Source organism: Lepidochelys olivacea (genome assembly GCF_965140295.1).
Source record: "Lepidochelys olivacea isolate rLepOli2 genome assembly, chromosome: 5".
Classification (NCBI taxonomy): Eukaryota; Metazoa; Chordata; order Testudines; family Cheloniidae; genus Lepidochelys; species Lepidochelys olivacea.
This window is the reverse complement of record NC_140415.1, coordinates 114,794,180-114,804,749: the sequence shown is the minus strand read 5'-3', so window position 1 is coordinate 114,804,749 and position 10,570 is coordinate 114,794,180. Positions and strand designations below refer to the sequence as shown.

The 10,570-nt window shown below is 43.7% G+C and overlaps 1 long non-coding RNA gene across 1 annotated transcript in view; it reads right to left on the bottom strand.

Annotated features, from left to right (window-relative positions):
* Positions 1-5,119: 5,119 nt before the first annotated feature.
* The window catches only part of LOC311521351, a 64,230-nt gene continuing 58,779 nt past the window's right edge, over positions 5,120-10,570 (bottom strand). Inside the window, exons 3-4 of the long non-coding RNA XR_014711864.1 lie at positions 5,836-5,982; positions 5,120-5,667 (exon numbers count right to left, since the gene is read on the bottom strand). This is a non-coding gene — a long non-coding RNA (uncharacterized lncRNA). The remainder of the gene's footprint in view (positions 5,668-5,835; positions 5,983-10,570) is intronic.

Below are 10,570 nucleotides of genomic sequence, written 5' to 3'. Positions count from 1 at the left end.
ACTTGCCTTGCATCACATGGGGAATATCTAAATGTGCAGTTGGTACACAGCAAGCTGGAATGTAAAACTACAGTGCTCAAGCATGCTGCACACTAAGTGCCCCTGGGGACCCTGTTGCTGTGCACTAAAAGTTCCCCAGTGTGCATTGCCATATAGGAGGCACGCAGATGAGGATTCCATGTCATGAATGCAGTTAGGGCTAACAATTGGTCAAATGTCTGAAAACTAACAGTATGCAGTTCCCTCCGTTGACCAGGAACGCAACTGTATGTATCACAGCGTGCACCAAAACAGTCTGTGTTCCTCGTTCTTGGAGTCTGGGGAAGGTAAAAGAGAGTAGTACCCGTCATGGGATGTATAGACCTGATGATGCAACAGCCACCAAGGGGATAATGGACTGAGTGGCTACTTCTCCAGCTGCAGCTCATTATTTGACCAGCAACAAATGGGATAAAAAGTTGCAGCTCAGGCAGAGAGGGGCTGCTGTCAGGGTATCTGAGGAGGACTCTTCACCATCCACAGACTAGGGGAGGAAGCAGTGCAAAGAGCTGGAACCTCCCAGAACAAAACACTGGAATGAGCAGCTGCTGCTTGAGAGGACCCTGGTGGCAGATGAATGTAGCAAGTGACTGTAGGGTAGCGAGAGTGAGTCTGAGGGAGCAAACCTTAGCTGCTTAGTAGAGGGTCCTGGCCTGGAACCCAGAGAAGAGAGAGGGCCTGGGTTCTACCTGCCTCCAAGGAAGGGAGTGTAAAACCCTTTTGATGCAGGGGTGCGATGCAGGACTATTGAGCCCAGGTAAGGCTGAAGATCTGGCATAAAGTCACTGGACTATTGGTATGTTGGATTGTTTATTACTGTGGAAGGGGTCAGACCTGGTTGGATGGCTGAGTGACGAGAAGGGGCAGACTTGGCGTGGTTGTAGACAGGGGAGCTAGAGCTGAAGAGGTTGCTACACCATGCCTGGCCACAAGGCATGCCTGGCTACACCATGCCTGGCCACAAGGCATGCCTGGCTACACCATGCCTGGCCACAAGGCATGCCTGGCTACACCATGCCTGGCCACAAGGCATGCCTGGCTACACCATGCCTGGCCACAAGGCATGCCTGGCTACACCATGCCTGGCCACAAGGCATGCCTGGCTACACCATGCCTGGCCACAAGGCATGCCTGGCTACACCATGCCTGGCCACAAGGCAGTGCTATGGGTAGTGAGTGACCCTTCCACAGTACCCTAGGGTGAAGTTACAATTTATGGCATCTTCCCACCTCAAACACAACTTCAAATCTGTAATTTAAATAGTAATTTCTCTTTCTGTAAAAGTGGGGAAAGAATCCAAATTACGTACATTCCCCACCTAAAAAAAATTGTGCTTCCTTTCAAATCAAAACCATATTCTACTGAGGTTCAGAGGTGAGCAATGGAGGAGCCACAGATGCTCTTTGAGACAAAGTATTACTTGTATTTATAATGCTAAACTTCTAATGAGCTGCATGTGTTTGTGAGTGAATTTTGTGTATTTCTCTCCCAGTGGCTCTCGTTAAGAACATGACTTTTGTGCTAAAAAGTGGTGGCATGAAGATGTTGATAAGAGGACAACGCAGGTGGTGATAATCTGTGCTGTGTGTATGTGAGTTTGAATTTTTGCACATCTCCCTGCATATGATTTGGTTTTTTGTGTATATTATGTATGTATGCATGTGGTATGCATGTACGCACGTATGTATGCATGTGGGTTTAGAACACTGTTACCCTTTTTATGCCTGAGTACTTATCGAAAAATTAGGTCTAGCAGGTTGTTTCCATTTGGAAAAATTGATGGCAGAGTCAGGTTTCTTTAATGGCATCCTGTTTATTTACAAAGAATGTAAACAAAGCCCTGTTTCCCTGAATACAATAGGAATCTAGCAAGATTCTTTCTTTGCTCACAGTTCCAAGTCTCTCTTCAACCATCCTTGTACCCCCAAAGTCTTCTCACTAAGCTTTTTCTCAGGGCTGCCCCACCAATGCTTCTGTGTCCTTGGCTTTCTTCTCCTTCTCTGTTTCTCTGGCATTTCTTGCCGCTTCTCTTGCGCACACCTCCACTAATCAATACCTAGTCCCTGCACTTGCTATATCAGCCCCAAGAAAAACTCTGCAGTTCTATGATAGTTTCTATTGGAGTCTTGCAATATGCCCATGTTTTGGGTGGTGCTCCTATTGTTTTCTGCTATCTGGTTCCATAAAGGAGCTCAATTGCTTTTACACTTCTCCTGAATGAAAGATGACTGTTACACTCACCAGCTTAAGTGAGATTTAACTCAACCCATAACAATACACACTCACACACAGAAAAGCAGTCATATACAGAGTGATTTGGAAATATTTGAAACCCACATATATAATGTGTATGTATAAAACCAATGCAACAGGGTTAGTAAGATGCCCTCAGGGATGGGAAGGAAGTAGAGCACAGAGTGTAAGATGGAGCTACCAGTGTTGAAGTGGACAGCTATTGCCTGAATAAGAATATGTGCTCCAGGAGTTAAGCTCACTGAGTTTGGACTGCAAGAGAAAACTAACTATGGGAAGAGTTCCTCATTGTAATTATGCAGTAGGCAATATACCCGCATGGAAGCCCCATGTCATCTGGTGAGCAGCATTAGGGAGTAGGCGCTGCCTAAGGGTACATATACGCTGGAATAGACCCATGGCATGGGTCCCTGAGCTTGGGATCCAGCCTGAGCCTGAATGTCTACACAGCAGTTTTACAGCCCGGCAGCCCAAGCCTTGCGAGTCTGGGTCAGCTGACCCAGGGAAGCTGCATGTGTTTAATTGCTGTGTAGATGTTCTCTAACAGGCATAGGGCACCTCTGTAGGGTATGTGATAAAGAGACTAGACAGGAGGTGGTGATGGATGAAGAGGAGTACATCCTTAATATAGTCTCAGTATTCCACTTCTTCTGGAGCCATGAAATTGACAAGAAAGACAGGCTGTCACCCCTGTGCAGATGGGGGTGCCAGATAGAGCCCAGATGCCCCCTGGGTTCCCCGCTCCCGGCCAGGCTGTGCCCACCCTGCTCTCACTTGGAGCCAGGCTGTCCCTGGGTCCCGGCTCCCCAGAGCCTAGCTGCTGCCTGGACTCCCTGCTCCTAGCCGTGCTGTGACCTGGATTCCCCATTGGGTGCTGCCTTGGAGGCTCCTAGCTTCCCCTGGGGAGCCCAGTGACTCCATTCAGGCTCCCCATGGGAGCCACCTGGACTCCAGGTGCAGAGCTCCCTGCCAGGAGCTTGTGGGGGGGGTGGGATAGCCTGGCTCCTGGCAGTGCGGCACCGACAGCCTAGGGGGGAAGCCAGGCTCCTGGCAGGGAGCTGCGTGTGGAGCTGAGAGCTAGGGCTCTCAGACCCCTGCACTGCCCCTCTTAATTCAGTGGAAGCACTCCAGATGAGGAGGATAGTGTGGACACTAACAATGTTGTAAATTGACCTAACAACTTCATTTTATAGTGTAGAAATGAGTGTTTGCTTTAGGATGAAGGCTTGCCAATTAATAATAGTTGAGAACTACACATTAGGAACTGTTAGACTAGCTTTACACAGCAGCAAATTTCTGCTCATATCTCATACTCTGCTTGCAAAATAGCAGCACTGAAAATGAATTTGAAATAGATTATTAGTGACTGATATCTATTCCAGACCATGCAACAGTAAAGAAATTAAGTTCAAAGAAATGCTAATTAACTCAAAAGTGCACCGACTACCTGGAATGACATGAGTTCAAAGGCATTTGTACCAGGTTCTTTTCCTTGGCCAGAACTATAATCAGTTGATTTTAGCACAGATTTATAACCAAAACAGTGAATACTTTGATCCCACAATTTCTTGGAGATCAAAGATTCATATATACCACTGTACTTAAGTAGACCCCAGCACAAAGACCAGGCTGCAGTCTGTTCTAAAGACCTAATGCACATGTAAGTCTTGTCAGGTGTTAGCATACATAAAATGGAGACAGATTTCCCTTTACCCCTTTGACTATTGCAAGAAAAGAGCCAGCTTTTGGAAAAGAAGATGCTTTGAAGATTGAATCAACAAAAAAAATAACTCCTGATTGGTATTTTTCTCTTTGTTTTTACCCTAATTAAATTGTTTGGGAGGCTCACAATAAAGACTGCCTCCCTTGCATTGTATTTCTTCAGCTTTGACTTAAAAGGCAAGCTCTCTCGTGTAGCGTATCAACCCTTTGTCATTGTTCACTGTAACTTTATTTTGAACAACGGTGGTTAAATTGAGCAGAATGTACATTGTTGTTGTCTTTAATTGTAATGTAGGCTTGATCTAAGTGTAGGCTAGGGCTACAAACATCATGTCACTTCCAGTCTTGCAGCATAATTTTTATTACAGTAGAATTTTCAGCCATGCAAATGCCATAGAGAAGCTATTGGGATATTTTTCTCTTCTAAAATAATTGTACAGATGCTGCACTTGGTTAAGTTAAAAAAAATCTAACTTATTTTAGTTGATTTGCAGAGATTTCTGCCTATTCCGTGTGAGTGGATTTTTGTGTGTGTGAAGTCCACACACTTGCACAGTTAAGACTTGAACTGGAACTCTCATAGGCCCTAATTCTGCAGTTTGATCTATGTGCACAGACATCTGTAATCGGGCGGTACTCCTACTTGAAATCCCACGAAAGTCAAAGGTGTAAAGGTTCACCCGCCTAGATCACATTGCAGGACTGAAGCCAGGGTTGTTTATACATGATGAGCTATAAGGAAACCTCTCTGTGGGTGAGCTTTTGGGATCTCTGCAAAGCATTTCTCAGCTGTAAATCCCTCTTACATACATAGCAGTCAGTTGATTAGTCCTTTCATAATAAACTCTCTTCTTAACAACATTAAGTCTCAGGTCTCCAGTATGCAATGTGAACTAAAATGAATGTGGAGAAAAATAAAAAAGAGGAAAAAACTTGCTCAGCAAGGTTCATTCAACAAATGCAGTCTGACTAATGTCCACAATACTGTCTGGTCACTATGGGCTCCATGCACTGCTTACTGGACTCCATAAACTGTCCTTAATCTGCAGGAGCAACTCTGTCATAGGGACTTGCACGCAATGTAAGTGGGACAATATGGCCAGGGGCCTGGAGCAAACTATGACGCAGAAGTGAACTCTGAAAATTGAGGACATTACCCAGCTCCCATTGTAGTCATTCTTTTCATTTATTTCAAAAGGAGGGGGATGAGGTCTTAAGCCCCTCCATGCCATGAGACCATCAGGCTTGTGTGTGTTCAGAGGTCAAACTATTTTTCCTCTTCAGGCTTATGGAAATCACTAAAATACCACCAGTGAATTTCATATAAACAGACATAATTCCTAGTATGAATCCAGTAGAGTTGTTGAAACTGACAGAAACAAGAAGATATGGGGGGGGGGGGGAAGAGAAGGGTAGATCCTAGGTTCATGTTGCCTGTATCATAGAGAGTACCTGATCTTGCAAGTTGCTTGATTTGAGCTTAACTCTCAGTAGCTGAAGGCACTCAGAACTCTCCAGACTGGGACCAGGATTGGCAACTCCTCTATTACTCCTAGCTCAGCAACACATTTAAGGTCAGCTTCAAAGTCTGTTGAAGGAAAGAGACAGTCTTCCATCGCCATCAGTGGGCTTTGTATCAGGTCTTTAGTCCTCTATAGAAAGATGCATGTTAATGTTAAAAAGAATTATTTTTAAATGGATCGAATAAGAAAGTTAAATTATTTCCAAAAGTATTGTATTGCCTATTGAAAATAATAGCAAAATGGTCACATGAACATTGTTAATTAAAAACAAAATGTATAGGTAGGGATGGGACTGACCTGAGGAGTGAAATAACTGCTTGGGTACTGCATAGATTCATAGAGCTCAGACTGGCCTGGTATTCCTCTCTGGTAGCAGGACTGGATTTAAGGCATCTTAATGGGAAGGCATCTTATCTCAGTAGGTTGGTGCACCAAGCTGCTGACCTGGAGGAGGAGACAAAAGATATTTAGTGGAAAGGTTTGATTAAAACCAGCCAATTCCCTGGGGGAAGGAGATTCCTTTGTAGCCTCGGGCACGGGATACTTGCAGGTTTAAGCTAGTGTAAATGGTGGATTCTCTGTAACTTGAAGTCTGTAAATAATGATCTGAGGATTCCCCAGGAAAGGAGCATTGGAGCTAAGTCCTCCAAGCAGCCTAGAGAGACTGCGCAGGAAACAGCCAATCCGGGAGAGGCTGCAAGGGGCTAGCCAATCAGAGAGTTGCAGGCTAGTTTAAAAGGAGTTGAAGTGCAGCCCATAGTCAGTTCTTTGTTGGAGTCAGAGGTGTGCAGATAGTGTTCCTGGCTGGCTAAAGGGAATTGCAGTACCATGGATAGCTCAATGCTGGCAGGGAGTTGGGGAGCAGGAAGAGCTCCTGGATGGCCAGCTGGCTGCTGGGCCTGAATATAAAGAGCCCTGAGGTAAGGGTGAAGCTCTGGTGGGGGCGGGGGGAGAGAAGTGGCCCGGGGAACTGAAAGCAGTTTTGTTGCAGGGACACTGCTATTCTTAGGGCCTCTGGGCTGGGACCTGGAGTAATGGGTGAGCCCAGGTACCCCAATACACTACTGGGGAAGTGGCCTATAACTGGACAATGATAAACCCCAAGAAGGGGATCTGAACTACTTGTTTTTGCATTCTCTGGGCCCTTCTGGCCTCAGATTGGGCCACTGTTGCCTCTGTGGATACAGAAGGAAGGAAGCTCTGTGGGTACAGCCCAATACCACTGCCAGGACTATTAAAGACTTGCAGACACACCAGACCAAATGGGGTGTTTGTGAGAGGTGGGTGCCGTGCCATTACAGAACTCCAAATGTTTTTCTTTGAAAAAAAAAAAAGGTACATTTTGCTCATTCCTAATGCATAATTAGTTACTGTGCTGTTTTCAACAGCAATGGTATGGTGTGGCTCCTGTCACGTTATCAGCAATAGAACATGAGAGAGTGATGACTGTTAACTTAAAATTTACAAACAGGAGATCTTCTCAAACACAAATAGTTTGCAAAATGCTGGATGAAAATTATATAAAACCAGTTGGAGATTGTTTTGTCACTACTTTGCTTTTTCCTCACTTAATCTTCTTGCACTTCCCAAATGTATGTATCTCAATTCACTTCTCATATCACCCCAACACCATGGTGAGAGTTTTTCACATCTATTTGCAAACTGCAAGCCCATTCCTCTCAGCTAGTGTAACTGCCAGTACTCCCCTCAACCTGCCTGATATATGTAGCAAGGACACGGAGCCAAAGTCAACAGGAGGTACTTGTAAGTGAGAATTACTCATATCAGGTATTAGGTCCATTAAACCCCAGAAAACTAGTGATCCTCTTCAAAAGATGAGTAGACCTTTGAACCAGCCCAAGTAGAAACTGAGCCCATACTACCTGTCCCAATATGGGCTAGCTGAAAATTTTCCATTTAAACTTTTTTGACCAAAAATTGGTTTTTCACTTAAAAAATCACAAATTGTCTATTTCTCCCTCCTCCCAAAAAAATCAAATTTTCATCTGAAAACCAAGAGCTTCACTGAGGGCATTTTGGGTGAAAACCGTCAAACGGATAAATGTTGTTGTCTGAAAACATTTTGTTTTTTGGTGACAAGTTGGAATTTTCCATTGGGGGAGAAAACCTCATTTACCAAAACACTCTAGTCCCACCTTCTATGCAAGATTCAGTGCTTTGTGAGACAGGGTTTCCAATTAGTTCTGGCAAGATGCCCAGTCAGAGGGCTTGGGTCTTCTCCCATGCAGTCTTCTATTAGGACACTAACTCCCCAGGGCCTGAGTCTCATCCCATTTACACTAAGGCTGCTTTAAACTGGGAGTAAATTACAGTCACCTCTACTTTAAGATTCCTTTATGTTGTCAGTGATGTAAAGGTGCCTTGGTTTACATGGGAATCAAACCAGAGGGCTAAATAAAGCTGATAGCATTCATTGGGCTTAATTTATCAGTGTGTTTGGATTAGCTTAAAACTGGATGGAAGTAGGGTAACCATATGTCATGATACTAGGGTTTTTGTCTTGTATATGCAAATACACCCCTTGCCCCCCCTCCCCCAAAAGGTGTCCTGATTTTTCTCACTTGCTACCTGGTTACCCTAGATGGAAGCCGTGTCCATTCCATAAGGTACACTGTCCTCTGCTGGTAGTGGCTAGGTCTCCTAGCGATGAATGACCCTGCTACAAATTCAGCTGTGAGTGGTAGGTCTTTTAGCTCAGGCAGTAAAGGCTCCCACATCAAGATTCAGAACTCCAAGGTTCAATCCCCACAATTGACAGCCCACCTGGGTTGTTGGCATTACATGGCATTCACAACACAGTGGTGAATCTGACCCAATGTATTCAGCACAGTTGATAGTTGGCTATATTAATGAAGAGTCTGTGTTAATTCCAGCTCCTTGTAAGAGGTGAGTCAACAGCTTCCACCTGGTCTCACTGCAGCATGCTGGTAGCTTTCCCTTTGACATACTGCATCCCTCTAATTTCCTTTTTTAAAAGCTAGCATCTCATAAAAGTAGGTTTCTGTGAAGCTTTCACAGCCCTGTGCAGAACCTTGGCTTCCACCTACACTCACTTACACAGTCTTCTTTCACACCTACTCTGCCTGCTGGATATAAAAAGATGAAAGTTTAGAGCAGGGAGTTGTCTGCTATACTTACTGCGGTTTATACTGTGCACATCTCTGTAAACTGTGGCACTGGCTACTCTGTTCTGTGTATCCAATTCAAATAAACCTTTAACTGTACTGTAGTGGGAACACTTTCAGCAGGAGACAGATATGTTTTAGTCTTACACCTGCTCAGCCAAAAACCCTCTGTTCAGCAAAGAGAGCCTGGTGTGTAAATCACCAAAAACACAGGCAGGTTGAGTTGATCTGAACCTGGTAACTATGGTTCACCTGTCGCTATCAGGCTTTTCTGCATTCACAGCCTGCAGCCAGAGGGGAAACTATTTGTTCTGTTCCTCTCACTAAAGCCCCCACCTCTGGGCTGTCAGTCAAAGTGCTTTAGCAAGGCTGTCACTATCTGCATTAATATTGAAATAAGCATTAAGCATCACAAAACAATAAAGACTGGCTTGAGAGGTGCCAACAACTCACCAATTTAATCTGAATCAGATTAAATATTCATTTTGATAAGCTCTGAAAAAGTCTTTTTCTTCTTTAACACTCCTTTAACTTTCAGATCAATCCATGCAGGAAGGAGGAGAGAGAGGGCTGAGTCTGTACTTCTGAATCCATTCTAAAGGTGGCGTTTGGCAAATAAAAAAAACATCGATTGTTTGATTTCCCTCCACACATACCCCTTCCCCCTCTCCATTTCTTTGTAATCCCAAATTTGGCAAAAACCCTGAAGCAAATTATTGGGCGGTGGTGATGGGGAGGAAGTGAGACATTTAAAATGTCTGCCAGATATACCTATCAAATTATTAATTTCTCAAACTGCTTAAGGTTATTTAAATTCATAGCTTTTTCAAACCACTGACAAGGTTTGCACACTGTGAAGAAAATGAATATTGTTAAGGGTTAAATGGACAGCTTCACACTATAAATGCATTATAAATTCACCTGTCAGTCTCCTACTGACTTTACTCTTATTATTTTACAATCAGGGATTCTTCATAATTGTGGACCAGGCTGACAATTTGCATGACAAGAGGAGAATTCAAAGAAAAGTGACCTAGGTACATAACAACAACACTCTTACACAAAAGAATAACATTGACACTGACATGCATTGAATGGAGTATATAGGTAAACACAGAACTACATTACATATTTGTGTGTGATCACACACATGTATGTATTATATGTGGGCATCAAATGTCAGTGGATTTGGGTGTCTGGCTCCTTTGAAAATCCTACCACACATATACGTAGGCAACAGATGTAATAAAAGTATTAACAATGCCCCTTTATGTGCATCACCTGCATTCTGCCTGCTGAGCTGTCTCCACTGAAACTATAACATCCAAAACCTCTGTAAGCTGCTTCAATCAGCTGTTTATTTTAAAAAAAAAACACAGCAATGTACCAGAGAAATGTCATCCTTTCCCTCAAATGTGGAATTTCTTTTCCCCCATCCCCCAAAAGTTACACTGGCTTGAGGCATAGGATGGGAATGTCCTGGACCAGTGACAGGTTTAAAGTCCAATATCTTATAACACCACAGATCTAGATAAGGGACTTCATACGTCTGGCAAGGAATGAATTAGATACAGTACTTGTTTCTAGCCAATACTGCACTTCTCTCCCTGAGTTGTCCAAATCGTCCTATTATAAATATGTCAGTGGTATGTATAGAAAAGCTATTTAGAATGCCTTAGTTTTAATCTTCCATCAACCCACCCGCACCCTCCTTCTAAGCACTGGACTCATGATTATTTAGTCACCAGGCTTTATTGGTGGAGGAAAACAAGTAGTGGTCTTAATTCAAAAACAAACAAAAAAGCCACTGAAAACCCTCTAAAACCTTACTAAATATCTTTTTGTAGATTGTGTGGTATACAGAAAATACCTGACTGTGGGGTTAG